Source organism: Arachis hypogaea, chromosome 15, assembly GCF_003086295.3.
Source record: "Arachis hypogaea cultivar Tifrunner chromosome 15, arahy.Tifrunner.gnm2.J5K5, whole genome shotgun sequence".
Lineage (NCBI taxonomy): Eukaryota > Viridiplantae > Streptophyta > Magnoliopsida > Fabales > Fabaceae > Arachis > Arachis hypogaea.
This window is the reverse complement of record NC_092050.1, coordinates 126,407,315-126,426,405: the sequence shown is the minus strand read 5'-3', so window position 1 is coordinate 126,426,405 and position 19,091 is coordinate 126,407,315. Positions and strand designations below refer to the sequence as shown.

The window sequence follows — 19,091 nt, the reverse complement described above, 5'->3', positions numbered from 1 at the left end:
CGTGAAAAACCGAGACAATTCATCAAAATGAATAAGTGAAGAAAGAAAAAAACCAACCTGAGACAGAAGAAGAAAGCAACAGCCATTTCAAAGATTGTTGAGAAGGTCAGGAAGAGACGACAACAGACTCACGCCAAACAAATTTCTTCGTAAAGAGATGTGAAAATAGAAGGGTTCAAAGGAGTGAAACGTTGTAAGCAAGAGCGAAAAGAAAGGGGAAGAGAAACTGAAAAAGGGCTTACAGATTCAAAATGAAACGAAAAGAGGGAAACGGCAAAAGGAGTTAATGAGCATTTAATCTTCGCACGTTCCCAAGAAAAGTGCTTATTAAAAAAGGAGGAAAACGCTTCGCATTCAAAGAAGCCCAGCAGGAGTTATATAAAAAGCAAAATGCTCGAGCTCGACTTCTCCAAAAGAGTCGAAATCTGAAGACACGACCCTGAAAAAGTAAAAGATCGAGCTCCAGCAGGGGCACTGTTCATACCCTGGGTCGAGCTATCCGACCTAGGGAGATCGAAAACAAAGCAACCAACTTCTTCAAGTCAGTACAACCGACCTCTTCTTTAAAAAGAGTTCGGCCAAATCGCTACAAAGGCCCAAGAAGGCCCAAGCTAAGGGACATAGCCCAAATCTAAAGGCAGCTATAGCCTAGAAAGATAGAGGCGATACTCCCTGAGGATAAGATGACCTCACTTGAAAGATAAAGATAAGATAACTAACTTATCTTATCTAGAAAGGTCAGCCCACACCACTATAAATACACTGGAGCACCCAGGTATAACTCATACTCTGATTCTACTAAAAACCTACTTAAAGCCCATGCTAACTTAAGCATCGTAGTCTCTTGCAGGTACCACCACCCTCCGGTGATGAAGGATCAGTGGCACCATCAAGTCCAACAAGTCAGGCACGACAGCTTAGGCCCCCGCTGCAGATCTCGACCGAGATCGACCTACAGTTTCAGGTAACCCTCGGAACAAGTGGGGAGGTCGGGTGACCTGTCCCCTTCTCCAACATGATACACCTCTTTAAGGTGTCTTTTGCGGGATGACTTAGAGATCCCTCCTCCTGCGAATCCTCCGTTTATCATATGAACATGTCTCTCAGGGGTGTGAGGAGGATGTTCAACTCATCCGACCTCTTCATCCCTTCATCTCTTTTTTGGTTCATCCACTCTATTGGCTAAGAATCAATCTAGTCACCCTTCTCATGCCAATTTTTCTATGACATTCTTTAGGTCGTAGCATTCGTTGGTAGGATGCCCATAGATTCGGTGGTATTCGCAATACTCTGGCCGACTTTCTCCTCTCTTGTGTTTAATTGGGCGAGGCAATGGGATCTTCTCAGTGTTGCATATCTCTCGGTAAATATCCATAAGAGACACCCGAAGAAGGGTGTACTTATGGTACTTTCTGGGTTTCTCAGTAGGTTGGTCTTCTTTCTTCCTGGACTCTTTATCCTTGTCCCGAGGTGGGTAAGAGAATCCAGTCTTTGAGGTTTCTCCCAATCGGGAGTTCTCTTCCATATTAATGTATTTTTTCGCCCGCTCTTGAACCTCGTTGAGAGATGTTGGATGCTTTTTGGATATGGAGTGACTAAAGGGTCTTTCATGTAGGCCATTGATGAAACCCATGATAGCTGCTTCTGTTGGAAGATTTTGTATGTCCAGACATGTTTTATTAAATCTCTCTATGTAACTGCAGAGGCTTTCCCTATCTCCTTGCTTAATCCCTAGCAGGCTTGGGGCGTGCTTGGCTTTGTCTTTCTAGATGGAGAATCTAGCTAAGAATTTCTTGGCGAGGTCATCAAAGCTTGTTATCGACCTTGGCAGCAAGCTGTCGAACCATTTTATTGTCGTCTTGGTCAAGGTGGTCGGGAAAGCTTTGCAACGGATTGCATCTGAGGCATCCGTGAGATACATCCGACTTCTAAAATTGCTGAGATGATGGCTCGGATCAGACGTACCATCGTACGGGATCATGTCGGGAGCTTTGAAGTCTTTTGGGACTTTAGCTTTCATGATCTCTTTTGTAAACGGGTCTTGGTCCTTGTGAGGGCTATCTTCATGACTGGATCGAGTGGTCTTAGTTTTGAGGTCGGCTTCGAGCTTTAGGAGCTTGTCCTCCAGCTCTCGACGCCGTCTTGTTTCTCTCCGGAGATCTCTCTCAGCTTCGCGCTGACGTTCGGCTTCGCGCTGACGTTCGGCTTCTTGTTCGAGCTGTTTGAGGCAATCCTATTGTTCATGAATGGCATCTAGAATTTCTGTGTTCTGAGTCTCCTTGTCTCCCTTGGATTGATGCGTATCCTTTGGGGAGTTCGGTGCAGCATTCGTGTTCTTGAGTGGCGTTCCTTCTTCTAATCCCGAGTTGAGGTCATTGACAGGGTTGCTTGCCATGGCGAGGGGATGACTTCCAGGTTCCCCGGCAACGGCGCCAATGTTCCGAGGGTTACCTGAAACTAGAAGGTCGATTTCGGATGAGATCTTCTAGCCTGACTAGAACTGTCGTGTCTGACTTGTTGAGATGGAGGCGCTGCTGGTCCTCGTCACCGAAGGGGGGTGGTACCTGCAAGAGACTCCGATGCTTAAGTCAGTACGAGCTTTAGGCAGGTTTTTTGTAGAATTAGAGTATGAGTTATACTTGGGTGCTCCAGCGTATTTATAATAGTGTGGAGTGACCTTTCTTGAGATAAGTTAGTTATCCTATCTTATCTTTTGTGGGTGAGATCACTTATCTTTCGGCCACCCGCCTTTTGGTGGGCTGTGTCCTTCTGGTTTGGGCCTGCTTGGGCCTCTATGGCGATTTGGCCGAGCCCTTTTAGGAAGAGGTCGGTGACGGCCAACCTTGCAAGAGGTCGACCGCTTTTATCTCCGTCCGATTCGAACCGTATAGCTCGATCCAGGGTATGGACAGGTAGGTCCATATGGGTGAGTGAGTTTAATTCAAAAATGGCCTCAATCATGCTCGATGCATTCAAACATCAACTATTGGAAATAAAGAATCAAGCAAAACCAAGATTGCAATCATAGAAGGAGAAAAGCACACTATGAACAAAAATAGTGGTTAAATTATGCAACCACTCATTATAGGCTCAACAACTCACATGGTTGTTTGTTCTATCTCCCTTCTATGTTCCACAAAAATCATTCAAGCAAGTTTAAAAATAATTTTCCAAATCAATTCAATAGAACGCCCTAAAAACAAAATTCTTAAAAATCTTTGTTGTTTTTCACCAAAATTATTTCCTATATGTATGTATGATGTGATGGATGCAATTTTCAAAACTTTCCTAGTTTTCTTCCTAATTTTCAACATCGCAAAAACTAACATGAATAATTAGGACAAAATTGAACTAGGCACTATGATATTCACATTATCCAATCACAACTTCTATCTATAAAATATATACTATGCAAAAATGCAAAATGCAATAGATATAAACTATGAATAGTCTAAGATGTATATATATACTAGAAGAAAGTGCAATACAACAATAAAAAACACTTCAAATATCTACAAAAAACATAATAAAAAGACACAAAAATAAAGTGCAAAGTGTTCGGCAAAGAAAGTTTACACTCCAAAATGACAAATCCTTCCCCACACTTAAACGTTGCACGGTCCTCTGTGCATGAACACGATCCGGGGAGAATGTCTCTAAGTTCCTCCACCTTCAGCTGGTGGATGCGGGGGCTTGGGTTGTGTAGAAATCACCAAGTCCAATGCATTCTCGGCATCTTCATCCACGGTGTCATTCTCCATTCCCGGCTCCTTGCCTTTATGTCTCATCCTCAAAAAGAATGAATAAAGTATAATTAGGAATCATAGGACAAGTAGCACAAAAAGATAAAGGAGGGAGCAAATACATTGTATGCTTGGAGCAAAAAGAACAAACAAACATTTAATTGAGGAAGTTTGCATAGTGGTGTGGTATGATGAAAATGAGCCATGTGTGTATCCCAATTATGCGCGCGGTTAGAACACACACAACGGCCGGCTAAAACGGCATCCACACAATCAAAAATTAAGCATGAGGTCCTCAATTAAACGGCCTAAGATGCAAGCAATAAATGAGCATCAATTTGACTTAAGCAAGCTTAGGAAATTTTAACAAGAGTAAATTGAATTTAGGGAATATTGGATATTGAAATTGTGCAAGGAAAACTGCAAGATTAAGATAGAATAGCACAACAACAATAACCAATTCAATGATGAAAAGAAAACCACTTATTCATCCTCAAGAATAAGGAAATAATCACATGGGAAGGTGCTTGTTACAAAAAGTGACAAGCTTGATGAGAATCAAGTCAAGTCAACTCAAACATATGCAAAGCATTAACAAGGAACAAATATCTTGTTATGTGATTATATTGGTTTGAAACCCATGATGAACAATCAATTCAATTCAATTCACTAAACTCAATATGCACTTGTTTCAAATTTCACCAAATAAGAGACAAAAAGTCAATTTTCATATCAAATTGGTGCTAGCAACTCAAAGCAATAAACAAGTACATTATTAAAATTCCGATCTTAAATAACATCATAACCATTCAAAAGTGCACAATTCTTGATTAGAATGCCAAATAAGGATATAGTCTAACACATGTGGTTGCGACAACATATGCATTAAACAAAAAGTTTATTCAGGCATTATGTCAAACACAAGGAGTGCAGTGCACATATTCAACAATTTCAACCCAAAATTCAAGTTTCAACAACCTATAAATCAGAAATTTGAACACTTACAATTCAACAAACAAACAATTAAACAAAACTTAACCCACATTACCAAGGTTAAATAGAGAAAATGAAAATTAAACAAGCAAACAAACAAAACAAACAAGAGGAAAGAGAGTAGAAGAGGAAGAAAGAAAAAAAAAGAAGAAAGAAGAGCAAAGAGAGAGGGATGGTGGCGGTGGCGGCTCCGGTGGCGGTCGGACGGCGACAGTGGTGGTCGCCGGGACAGGGTTGGGCTGGGGTAAGGAGGGTGCAGCAGCAAGGAAGAAGGAAAGGGGGGGTAAGGTGCAATAGGGCAGCTTTCAAATTACTACCCAGAACGCGACCCGTGCGTATGCACAAGAAAGTGTGCGTACGCACACTAGCAAAAATTGGGGGCGTTCATACGCACAGGGCGTGCGAGCGCTGCTGGCAGAGAGGGTGTTATTTTACGTGCGCACGCACAGAAAACCTTTTTTTTAAGGGAAAAATGACCATGTGTGCATACGCATAGAATGAAAATGTGCTAGGGAGCGCATGCACAGGGTGTGCGAGTGATGAGCGGATAATTTATACGCTTTTTGGCATTGTTTTTACATAGTTTTTAATATGATTTAGTTAGTTTTTAGTATAATTTTATTAGTTTTTAAATAAAAATCATATTTCTGGACTTTACTATGAGTTTGTGTGTTTTTCTGTGATTTCAGGTATTTTCTGGCTGAAATTGAGGGACTTGAGCAAAAATCAGATTCAGAGGTTGAAGAAGGACTGCAGATGCTGTTGGATTCTGACCTCCCTGCACTCAAAGTGGATTTTCTTGAGCTACAAAACTCAAAATGGCACGCTCTCAATTGCTTTGGAAAGTAGACATCCAGGGCTTTCCAGAAATATATAATAGTCCATACTTTGCCCGAGTTTAGATGACGCAAAATGGCATTCAACGCCAGCTTCCTGCCCTATTCTGGAGTTAAACGCCAGAAACAGGTTGTAAAGTAGAGTTAAACGCCAGAAACAGGTTACAAACTGGCGTTCAACTCCAAGAAAGACCTCTCCACATGAAAGCATCAATGCTCAGCCCAAGCACACACCAAGTGGGCCCCAGAAGTGGATTTCTGCATCATTTACTTATCTCTATAACCCTAGTAACTAGTTTAGCATAAATCGGACATTTTACTATTGAATTCAGGGACCTTGGGACGTTCAGTTCTGAGATCATGGAGGCTGGCCTCTCGGCCATGCCTAGACCTTGTTCTTATGTATTTTCAACGGTAGAGATTCTACACACCATAGATTAAGGTGTAGAGCTCTGCTGTTCCTCGAGTATTAATGCAAAGTACTATTGTTTTTCTATTCAATTCAAGCTTATTCCTATTCTAAGATACTCATTCGCACCCAAGAACATAATGAATGTGATGATTATATGACGCTCATCACCATTCTCACTTATGAACGCGTGCCTGACAACCACTTCCGTTCTACATGAAGATGAGATAGAATGAGTATCTCTTAGATATCTAATACAGGGGACCAAGTCCGAGATATTAGAATCTTCGTGGTATAAGTTAGAACCCATGGACGACCATTCCTAAGATCCGAAAAGTCTAAACCTTGTCTATGGTATTCCGAGTAGGATCCGGGAAGGGATGGCTGTGACGAGCTTCAAACTCGCGCGTGCTGGGCGTAGTGACAGACGCAAAAGGATAGTAAATCCTATTCCAATATGATCGAGAACCGACAGATGATTAGCCATGCAGTGACAGCGCATTGGACCATTTTCACAGAGAGGACGGGATGTAGCCATTGACAACGGTGATGCCCAACATACAGCTTGCCATGGAAAGGAGTAGGAATGATTGGATGAAGACAGCAGGAAAGCAGAGGTTCAGGAGGAACGAAAGCATCTCTATACGCTTATCTGAAATTCTCACCAATGAATTACATAAGTATCTCTATCCTAGTTTATATTTTATTTATATTTTTATTATCAATTCACCATAACCATTTAAATCCGCCTGACTGAGATTTACAAGGTGACCATAGCTTGCTTCAAGCCGACAATCTCCGTGGGATCGACCCTTACTCACATAAGGTTTATTACTTGGACGACCCAGTGCACTTGCTGGTTAGTTGTGCGAAGTTGTGACAAAGTGTGATTCACGTTTGAGAGCACCAAGTCTTTGGCGCCATTGTTGATGATCGCAATTTCGTGAACTAAGTTTTTGGCACCGTTGCCGGGGATTGTTCGAGTTTGGACAACTGACGGTTCATCTTGTTGCTCATATTAGGTTATTTTATTTTATTTTTAAGCTTTTTAATTCTTATTTTCGAAAATTTCAAAAAATAAATAAATATTTTCAAAAAAAAATTAATTTATGTTCTTCAGAATTTTTAAGAAGGAATTCTAGAGTTTCATGAATCATGTTGAAGCCTGGCCGGCTGTAAAGCCATGTCTAATTCATGTGGACTGAGGCTTCCACTTATCAGCATAGAATGAAGTTGGATGAAGTATCAGCTGTTATATGTCTGATTTGTATCTGCTAAAGCTTGGCTGGCCATTGGCCATGTCTAGAGTTTTGGACCGGAGCTTTCACTGAAAGCTTGGCTGGCTAGTAAGCCATGTCTAATTCCTGGACCGGAGCTTTAGACTAACATTGCAAGATTCCTGGAATTCCTATTAAAAATTTTGAAATCCTTATTTTCCTTTTCAAAAGAATTTTCGAAAAATCCAAAAGAAAATTTATAAAATCGTAAATTCAAACAAATAATTTGATGTTTCTTGTTTGAGTCTAGTGTCAAATCGTAAGTTTGGTGTCAATTGCATGCTTTTAATTTTTCTTTAAAATTTCGAAAACTCATGCATGTATTCTTCATGATCTTCAAGTTGTTCTTGGTAAGTCTTCTTGTTTGATCTTTAAAATTTCTTATTTTGTGTCTTTTCTTGTTTTCCATATGCATTTTCAATTTGTTAGTGTCTAAACATTAAAAATTTTTAAGTTTGGTGTCTTGCATATTTTTCTTTTCTTAAAAATGTTCAAAAATAAGTTTTGATGTTCATCTTGATCTTTAAAGTGTTCTTGGTGTTCATCTTGACATTCATAGTGTTCTTGCATGCATCATTTGTTTTGATCCAAAAATTTTCATGCATTAAGTCTTTTTATTATTTTTCTCTCTCATCATTAGAAATTCAAAAATCAAAAAAATATCTTTCCTTTTTTCTCTCATAAATTTTCGAAAATTTGATTTGATTTAGTCAAAAAGTTTTAAAAATCTAGTTGTTTCTTATGAGTCAAATCAAATTTTCAATTTAAAAATTCTATCTTTTTCAAACCTTTTTCAAAAATCAAATCTTTTTTCAATTTTTCCTTCATATTTTCGAAAACTTTATGATTGATTTTCAAAATCTTTTTCTTATTTTGTTTCATAATTCAAAATCTTTACTAACAATTAATGTGATTGATTCAAAAGTTTTAAGTTTGTTACTTGCTTAGTAAGAAAGGTTCAATTTTTAAACTTTAAAATACTATCTTTTTGTTTCTTGTTAGTCAAGTAGTTAACTTTAATTTTCAAAATCAAATCTTTTTAAATTTCTTTTTCAAATCTTTTTTTCAAAATAAGTTTCAATCACATCTTTTTCAAAATCAATTTCAAAATCTTTTCTAACTTCTTATCTTTTCAAAAATTGAATTTCAAATCTTTTTCAATTAACTACTTGACTTTTTGTTTGATTTTAAAAGTTTACTATTTCAATCATATCTTTTTCAAAACTACCTAACTAATTCTCTCTAATTTTCGAAAATCACCTTCCTCTTTTTCAAAATTCCTTTTTTATTAACTAATTAATTTTTACTTTAATTTAATTTCATTTTTCTTTTTTTGTATTTTCGAATTCTAACTTTAAATTTAATTTAAAAACAAAAATATTTTTCTTTTCTTTTCAATGATTTTCGAAAATTCTTATCCCTCATCTCCTTCTAATTATTTATTTATTTACTGACATTCCTCTTCATCTAAGAATTCGAACCCACTCCTCTCCCCTGTGTTTGGATTCTTATCTTTTCCTTCTTCTATTCTTATCTTCTTCTACTCACATAAAGGAATCTCTATACTGTGACATAGAGGATTCCATATTTTCTTTTCTATTTTCTTCTTTTTCATATGAGCAGAACAAGGATAAGAACATTCTTGTTGAAGCTAATCCTGAACCTGAAAGGACTCTGAAGAGGAAGCTAAGGGAAGCCAAAGCACAACTCTCTGGAGAAAATCTGACAGAAATTTTCGAAAAAGAAGGAGACATGGCCGAAAATAATAACAATGCAAGGAAGATGCTTGGTGACTTTACTGCACCAAATTCTAATTTACATGGAAGAAGCATCTCAATCCCTGCCATTGGAGCAAATAATTTTGAGCTAAAGCCTCAATTAGTTTCTCTGATGCAACAGAACTGCAAGTTTTATGGACTTCCATCAGAAGATCCTTTTCAGCTCTTAACTGAATTCTTGCAGATCTGTGACACTGTTAAGACCAATGGGGTTGATCCTGAGGTCTACAGGCTTATGCTTTTCCTGTTTGCTGTAAGAGACAGAGCTAGAATATGGTTGGATTCTCAACCTAAAGATAGCCTGAACTCTTGGGATAAGCTGGTCACGGCTTTCTTAGCCAAGTTCTTTCCTCCTCAAAAGCTTAGTAAGCTTAGAGTGGATGTTTAAACCTTCAAATAGAAAGAGGGTGAATCCCTCTATAAAGCTTGGGAGACATACAAGGAACTGACCAAAAAGTGTCCTTCTGACATGCTTTCAGAATGGACCATCCTGGACATATTCTATGATGGTCTGTTTGAGCTATCAAAGATGTCACTGGACCATTCTGCAGGTGGATCCATTCACCTAAAGAAAATGCCTGCAGAAGCTCAAGAACTCATTGACATGGTTGTAAATAACCAGTTCATGTACACTTCTGAAAGGAATCCTGTGAGTAATGGGACGCCTCAGAGGAAGGGAGTTCTTAAAATTGATACTCTGAATGCCATATTGGCTCAGAACAAAATATTGACTCAGCAAGTCAATATGATCTCTCAGAGTCTGAATGGATTGAAGGAATCATCCAACAGTACTATAGAGGCATCTTCTGAAGAAGAAGCTTATGATCCTGAGAACCCTGCAATAGCAGAGGTGAATTACATGGGTGAACCCTATGGAAAAACCTATAATCCCTCATGGAGAAATCATCTAAATTTCTCATGGAAGGATCAACAAAAGCCTCAACAAGGCTTTAATAATGGTGGAAGAAACAGGTTTAGCAATAGCAAGCCTTTTCCATCATCCACTCAGCAACAGACAGAGAATTCTGAGCAGAATCCATCTAGCTTAGCAAATATAGTATCTAATCTATCTAAGGCCACTTTCAGTTTCATGAATGAAACAAGGTTCTCCATTAGAAATTTGGAGGCACAAGTGGGCCAGCTGAGTAAAAGGGTCACTGAAACTCCTCCTAGTACTCTCCCAAGCAATACAGAAGAAAATCCAAAGAGAGAGTACAAGGCCATTGATTTGACCATCATGGCCGAACCTACAAGGGAGGAGGGGGACGTGAATCCCAATGAAGAAGACCTCATGGGACATCCTCTGACCAATAAGGAGTATCCCTTTGAGGAACCAAAGGAATCTGAGGCTCATCTAGAGACCATAGAGATTCCATTGAACCTCTTTCTGCCCTTCATGAGCTCTGATGAGTATTCTTCTTCTGAAGAGAATGAAGACGTTATTGAAGAGCAAGTTGCTAAGTACCTTAGTGCAATCATGAAGCTGAATGCCAAATTATTTGGTAATGAGACTTGGGAAGATGAACCTTCCTTGCTCACCAATGAACTGAATGCATTGAATAGGCAAAAATTACCTCAAAAGAAACAGGATCCTGGTAAATTCCTAATTCCCTGTAACATAGGCACCATGACCTTTGAGAAGGCTCTGTGTGACCTGGGGTCAGGAATAAACTTAATGCAACTCTCTGTAATAGAGAAACTTGGGATCTTTGAGGTGCAAGCTGCCAGAATCTCATTGGAGATGGCAGACAACTCAAGAAAACAGGCTTATGGACAAGTAGAGGACGTGTTAGTAAAGGTTGAAGGCCTTTACATCCCTGCTGATTTCATAATCCTAGACACTGGGAAGGATGAGGATGAATCCATCATCCTTGGAAGACCCTTCCTAGCCACAACAAGAGCTGTGATTGATGTGGACAGAGGAGAGTTGGTCCTTCAACTAAATGAGGACTATCTTGTGTTTAAGACTCAAGGTTCTCCTTCTGTAACCATGGAGAGGAAGCATGAAAAGCTTCTCTCACTGCAGAGTCAACCAAAGCCCCCACAGTCAAACTCTAAGTTTGGTGTTGGGAGGTTCCAACCTTGCTCTGATTATCTGTGGGGCTCCATGAGAGCTCACTGTCAAGCTATTGACATTAAAGAAGTGCTTGTTGGGAGGCAACCCAATGCTATTTAATCATATCTATTTTATTTTCTTTTTGTTATTTCATGTTTTATTAGGTTGATGATCATGTGGAGTCACAAAAACTACTAAAAAATCAAAAACAGAATGAAAAACAGCATTAAAAATAGCACACCCTAGAGGAGGAGCATTCTAGCATTTAAACGCCAGAAACAAGCATCTGTCTGCCGTTTAACGCCAGAAACAAGCACCAAGCTGGCGTTTAACGCCAGAAATAAGCATCTACATGGCATTAAATGCCAGAAACAGGCTACATTTGAGCGTTTAACGCCAGAAATAAGCAGCAGTCTGGCGTTAAACGCTAGGATTGCACAGCAAGGGCGTTTTTCACGCCTAATTGGAGCAGGGATGCTAAGTCCTTGACCCCTCTGGATCTGTGGACCCCACAGGATCCCCACCTACCACACCTCTTCTTCTTTCTTCTTCATACCTTTTCATACACACTTCCCCCTCCCTTGACCGAACCCACCACACACTTCCATCTCCTCTATTTCTTCTTCTTCTCCTCCTTTCCTCCTTCTGTTGCTCGAGGACGAGCAAACATTTTAAGTTTGGTGTGGAAAAAGCATTGCTTTTTTGTTTTTCCATAACCACTAATGCCTCAAGGGATGCACTTCCCTCCATAAAACTATTGGGAGCAAATCAACACCTCCCTAGGAGAATTAAGTTCCAACATGGGACAATTAAGGATGGAACAGAGACAAGGAAGAGACATAGAGGAGCTCAAGAGCACTCCATCATCCTCCATGAAATTAGAGAAGATCAAAGAGCTATGAGGGAGGAGCAACAAAGACAAGGAAGAGACATAGAGGAGCTCAAGAGCACCATTGGTTCTTCAAGAAGAGGAAGACGCCACCCTCACTAAGGTGGACCCGTTCCTTAATCTCCTTGTTCTTATTTTCCTGTTTTTCGTTTACTATGCTTTATGTTTATGTTTGTGTCTTATTACATGATCATTAATATTTAAGTGTCTATGCCTTAAAGTTATGAATGTCCTATGAATCCATCACCTCTCTTAAATGAAAATTGTTCTAAAAACAAAAGAACAAGAAGTACATGGTTTCGAATTCATCCTTGAAACTAGTTTAATTATTTTGATGTGGTGACAAAACTTTTTGTTTTTCGAATGAATGCTTGAACAGTGCATATGTCTTTTGAAATTGTTGTTTATGAATGTTAAATATGTTGGCTCTTGAAAGAATGATGAAAAAGGAGACATGTTATTTGATAATCTGAAAAATCATAAAAATGATTCTTCAAGCAAGAAAAAGCAATGAATACAAAAGCTTGTGAAAAAAAAAAGAGAGAAAAGAAAAATGGCGAAAAAAAAAAGAGAAGAAAGAAAAAGAAAAAGCAAGCAGAAAAAGCCAAAAGCTCTTTAAACCAAAAGGCAAGAGCAAAAAGCCAATAGCCCTTAAAACCAAAAGGCAAGGGTAAATAAAAAGGATCCAAGTCTTTGAGCATCAGTGGATAGGAGGGCCTAAAGGAATAAAATCCTGGCCTAAGCGGCTAAACCAAGCTGTCCCTAACCATGTGCTTGTGGCGTGAAGGTGTCAAGCGAAAACTTGAGACTGAGCGGTTAAAGTCAAGGTCCAAAGGAAAAAAAAGAGTGTGCTTAAGAACCCTAGACACCTCTAATTGGAAACTTTAGCAAAGCTGAGTCACAATCTGAAAAGGTTCACCCAATTATGTGTCTGTGGCATTTATGTATCCGGTGGTAATGCTGGAAAACAAAGTGCTTAGGGCCACGGCCAAGACTCATAAAGTAACTGTGTTCAAGAATCAACATACTGAACTAGGAGAATCTATAACACTATCTAAATTCTAAGTTCCTATAGATGCCAATCATTCTGAACTTCAAGGGATAAAGTGAGATGCCAAAACTATTCAAGAGGCAAAAAGCTACTAGTCCCGCTCATCTGATTGGAGCTAAGTTTCATTGATATTTTGGGATTTATAGTATGTTCTCTTCTTTTTATCCTATTTGATTTTCAGTTGCTTGGGGACAAGCAACAATTTAAGTTTGGTGTTGTGATGAGCGGATAATTTATACGCTTTTTGGCATTGTTTTTACATAGTTTTTAGTATGATTTAGTTACTTTTTAGTATAATTTTATTAGTTTTTAAATAAAAATCACATTTCTGGACTTTACTATGAGTTTGTGCGTTTTTCTGTGATTTCGGGTATTTTCTGGCTGAAATTGAGGGACTTGAGCAAAAATCAGATTCAGAGGTTGAAGAAGGACTGTAGATGCTGTTGGATTCTGACCTTCCTGCACTCAAAGTGGATTTTTTGGAGCTACAAAACTCCAAATGGCACGCTCTCAATTGCGTTGGAAAGTAGACATCCAGGGATTTCCAGCAATATATAATAGTCCATACTTTGCTCGAGTTTAGACGATGCAAACTGGCGTTCAACGCCAGCTTCCTACCCTATTCTGGAGTTAAACGCCAGAAACAGGTTGCAAAGTGGAGTTAAATGCCAGAAACAGGTTACAAACTGGCGTTCAACTCCAAGAAAGACCTTTCCACGTAAAAGCTTCAATGCTCAGCCCAAGTACACACCAAGTGGGCCCCGAAAGTGGATTTCTCCATCATTTACTTATCTCTGTAACCCTAGTAACTAGTTTAGCATAAATAGGACTTTTTACTATTGTATTCAGGGACCTTGGGACGTTAAGTTCTGAGATCATGGAAGCTGGCCTCTCGGCCATGCCTAGACCTTGTTCTTATGTATTTTCATTGGTAGAGTTTCTACACACCATAGATTAAGGTGTGGAGCTCTGCTGTTCCTCGAGTATTAATGCAAAGTACTATTGTTTTTCTATTCAATTCAAGCTTATTCCTATTCTAAGATATTCATTCGCACCCAAGAACATGATGAATGTGATGATTATGTGACGCTCATCACCATTCTCATTATGAACGCGTGCCTGACAACCACTTCCGTTCTACATGAAGATGAGATAGAATGAGTATCTCTTAGATATCTAATACAGGGGACCGAGTCCGAGATATTAGAATCTTCGTGGTATAAGTTAGAACCCATGGACGGCCATTCCTGAGATCCGGAAAGTCTAAACGTTGTCTGTGGTATTCCGAGTAGGATCCGGGAAGGGATGGCTGTGACGAGCTTCAAATTCGCGAGTGCTGGGCGTAGTGACAGACGCAAAAGGATAGTAAATCCTATTCCAGTATGATCGAGAACCGACAGATGATTAGCCATGCAGTGACAGTGCATTGGACCATTTTCACAGAGAGGACGGGATGTAGCCATTGACAACGGTGATGCCCAACATACAGCTTGCCATGGAAAGGAGTAGGAATGATTGGATGAAGACAGCAGGAAAGCAGAGGTTCAGGAGGAACAAAAGCATCTCTATACGCTTATCTGAAATTCTCACCAATGAATTACATAAGTATCTCTATCCTAGTTTATATTTTATTTATATTTTTATTATCAATTCACCATAACCATTTGAATCCGCCTGACTGAGATTTACGAGGTGACCATAGCTTGCTTCAAGCCGACAATCTCTGTGGGATCGACCCTTACTCACGTAAGGTTTATTACTTGGACGACCCAGTGTACTTGCTGGTTAGTTGTGCGAAGTTGTGACAAAGTGTGATTCACGTTTGAGAGCACCAAGTCTTTGGCACCATTGTTGATTATCGCAATTTCGTGCACCAGCGAGCACTGTGAACAGAGCCTGTGTCATCAAGTGTGCGTATGCACAAGGCTGTGCGCACGCATAGATGGCAAAAATTAAGGGTTGTGCGTACGCACACAAGGCTATGCGTACGCACAATGCTCTGTTTCTGCAACATTTTTAATGTATCTAAGGCACCAACCATGATATCAATCAAAGGTTTTCAAGCCCAAAATACATCATTCTTCCAAAACACATAATCAAACATAAAATGCAACTAATTCAAGCCTAGAATTTAATCAAACAAAGCTAACAAAAAGATAAAATTCAATAAACAAAACTAAAAGAAAAGAAGAGTTGAAAGGATGTTACCATGGTGGGGTGTCTCCCACCTAGCACTTTGGTTTTAAGTCCTTAAGATGGACATTTGGTTGGAACTCTCATCAAGGAGGTTTGTGCTTCCATCCATCCTTGAGTTGCCAACCATGATTGCTCTTCCAAAATCCTCAGGGATCCCAAATGAAGTACATTAAGCTCTCACACAACCTCAAGCAAGAAATTGGGATCCAAAATTGTTGGTTGTAGAGGTGTATGCCCGGATCCCACACTATCCTCTTGTTGATTTTCACTTGTGCCCTTGGATGAACAACCTCTCCAAGCACTTTTGAAGCACCCAATTAAATCTTGTGATCCTCCCAATTGGACCTTGCACCATTTATGCCTTGCATTCCTTTGGCAACCAACATCCACACCTTCAACATTCAACACTCCAAGAAGGGCCTTAAGTTGATGATTCATTTCCAATATAGCAAATTGATGTGGGCCAATGAAGCTCATTGAGGATATTGTTACCCACTCAATTTGCCCTTGGGTTGGAGTCATCCTATTGGACTTTTGCATGAAACCTTCCACTTCTTGGTTACCTACCTCTTCCTCACCACTCTTTTCTAGCTCTTCCCTTTCTCTCTTAAACTCAAGAGAGGAAGGCTCCTCAAGATCATTGAGGGGGTTGACCAAGGTGGACAAGAAATCATTGATGATGCAATCCACTTCTTGATCAAACTCCCTCAATTCTCCATTCACCTTTTCCAGTTCACTTGTGTTACCTTTTTCCTCTTGTTGCAATTCTTGTCCTAGCTCTTCTTCCTTCCCTTGAGGCTCCATGTTCTCCTCCTCTCTACACTCCTTCATTGCTCCTCCACATTCTCCAAGGGAAATGTCTTGATTGCTTGAGCGTAGTAAGGTCAAGCGGTTCACCAGTTCCTCTATGGTAGCCATGAACTCCCCTTGCTTCTTTCGGAACCCTTCTTGCTCTTGGAAGAATGCTTGAAGGTCTTGTTGTTCTTGTGGCCAGGGTTGGGGAACTTCACATTTTGGTGAAGAAGAAGAATCAATGGTTGGGAGAAAGGTTGTATAGTTGGAAGGTGTGTCATGTGGGTGAGGGTATTGAGGTGGTGTATAAGGAGGTGGTGGTTCATAGGGTTGATTAAGCATTGTGATTCCATAGAGGTGGAGGACGTGGTGCTTGAAGGTTTGGTGGTTGGGGGTTGTATAGGGGGTACCGTTCATATTTTTGGGTTTGATATTCACATAGGGGAGGGTTTGGCTCGTTGTAGTATGGGGAAAGTGATTGCCATGAGTGTTGCTCATACGCAAATGGTTCCGCCCTAAATTGATTCTCCCACTCATGATTCAATCCCAACTTGAATTCAGGGTAGGGTTATGACATAATTTAAGTAGATATGGTGATGAACAATAGTAATGGTTGATTAGTATAAGTTGGAAACCTAGAGAACTAAATTTGGTTAGTGAAATTGAGAAGTTGATGCGGGCAAAAATTGGTGAATTAAAAATTATTAGAAAGGTGTCACAGAAAATTGAAATTTAAAATACTGGGAGTATGAATCCCAGGTCGTCTCCCAACGAGTTGCAGGAAAGGGTGCTATTTTATTAATCAGATGTTTTCGAAAAGGTTTGAGTTGAATAAACAGGAAATTAAATTGATGAAATTGAATAATGTAAATAAAAGCCTTGACTGGGAGTTGATTACATGGAAGCCCTATTCTTGATGGAACACTCTTAAGATTAATTGACAATTGAGAGTTATTTCGTTTAGTTATCCTTTACTAAGTAAGGGAAGGTAAAACAAGTTGGAATATTGTTCTATCCACAAGTCCCAATCCACTCTTGGGAGGATTGGTGTCAAGAACTAGAGAGCAAACCAACAATAACCCAATTACAATCTTTCTCTTGAATCTTCCAACTCAAGGGTTCCTTTCAATCAACTCCCCATCAAGTTAGGGAACTACTCACTCATTGTAAAGGTAAAATTCATAGCATATGAAAAGGAATTAAAGAAAGACATTGTAAATAAAAATTAAAATAGTCAATTAAAAATAAAAATGATCCTTATATTAAATAATCCTAAAAATATTCCAATGGTAAAATTAAGCAAAGCAAAGAACATGGAAGAGTAAGCCAAGTAAAGAAAACGAACTAGAATGACGAAGTCTTGATGAGGTAATAACTCTTTTCAATGTCCCAATGCAAAAGGCTAGAGAAACTAAAATCCTAAAAACTATCAATGTCTAGAGAGAAAACCTAGGGGAGGAGTAAAACTAGATCTAAAAACTAAAAACTGTGTAGAATGAATGTTATATTTGGTTTCTGCATGTTCTCTGGCTCTAGTCTGCTGTTCTGGACCGAGAAATAGGTCAAAATAGGGTCCAAAATCGCCCCCAGCGAATCCTGTAGATTATGCAGATCGCGCATGTCACGCGATCGCGTCATCCATGCGGATGCGTCATTCACGCTTTTCCTTGCCATGTGTTCGCGTCGTCCACGCCTCCGCGTCGCTCGTGCTTTTCCAGTCCGCGCGGTCGCGTGAGCCAGGCGGCCGCGTCACTGCGATTTCTCCTCTTTCGCGCGGTCGCATGAGCCATGCGGCCGCGTCACTTCTCGCTGGTTATCTCCTCAATTTCTTGTGTTCCTTCCATTTTTGCTAGCTTCCTTTCCAATCTCCAACTCATTCATGCCCTATAAAGCCTGAAACGCTTAACACACAGATCACGGCATCGAATGGAATAAAGGAAAATTAAAATGCATAATTAAAATTCTCTAGGAAGCAGTTTTCAATCATGTAATAATTTCAGGAAGGAAATATAAATGCATGCTAAATTAATGAATAAGTGGGTAAGGATCATGATAAAACCACACAATTAAACACAATCTAAACCATAAAATAGTGGTTTATCAGAAGTCTTGCTGCAGAAATTTCCAAACAGTTTGGACAGCAACTTAAAACGAAAACTGGGAATAATCTGGACATGATTTTCGAACCAACGTATTTTTCTAACAAATTTATATAAGTCAAGATTACTCCATAAATATTTCATGGAATTTGGCCAAGTGGTTTGGAAGATATGAATTTTTGAAGTTTAGTGGTTGCTGCAGAATTTTCTGGTTTTCTGGTTCTACAGTACCAATTTTCATATGCTATAACTTTTGATTTAAACAAAATTTTAAGTTTCTTTCAAAAGGGTTTTAAATATCTATCAGTCTATTTTAAGAGAGTATAAGTTTCATGTCCATATCTATTTTGTAGACTTAATTAAGTCACTTGGAAGATGGGTTGCTTGCTGGAAACTCTAAACTGATTCATGAAAACAGGGCACCACTTCGAATTGATAATTAATTAATCAAATGAAGTGATATGAACCTGAAACTTGTAGATTTTTAAATTTAGGGGTTTTGAGTGTAATCTCACCAAAATTTAGAAGTAACGGATTAGAATTGAAATTATTGTGTAATTTATAATAACACTGCTGCTGGCTGTTTTTTTCTAAATCTTTATAAATGCAGTAGTAGAATTCTAAGACTTGTATAAAATTTAATTCTAATCCAAATTCAGCAAGACCTAATTCAAATTAAAGATTAGGATCTCTAGGATTACCTTACCAAGAGAGATAGTTTGTACAAAAGTATTCACAACATAAGAACTACATAGCAAAACAACAAGGTGCTGCCCCAAAAATCTAAGGACAGCAGTCTCGGGTTTTCTTCAATATCTAGCCTCAAACGGCCCAAAAAAATATGAGTTCTAGACCTTTATAAGCTTTAGTTCAATACAAACACGTGGATATAAAGTTTGCACGAATCCGAGTTCGTTTGTTACCTTAATTATTAATCAGAAAATTGGTCGCTAAGAAGGTATTAAACTAAAC

The 19,091-nt window shown here is 39.1% G+C and overlaps 1 non-coding gene across 1 annotated transcript; it reads right to left on the bottom strand.

Annotated features, from left to right (window-relative positions):
• Positions 1 to 9,403: 9,403 nt before the first annotated feature.
• On the bottom strand, positions 9,404 to 9,511 carry LOC112753175 (small nucleolar RNA R71). Its single transcript, XR_003177570.1, has one exon. It is a non-coding gene; the product is annotated as a small nucleolar RNA R71 (small nucleolar RNA).
• Positions 9,512 to 19,091: the final 9,580 nt, after the last annotated feature.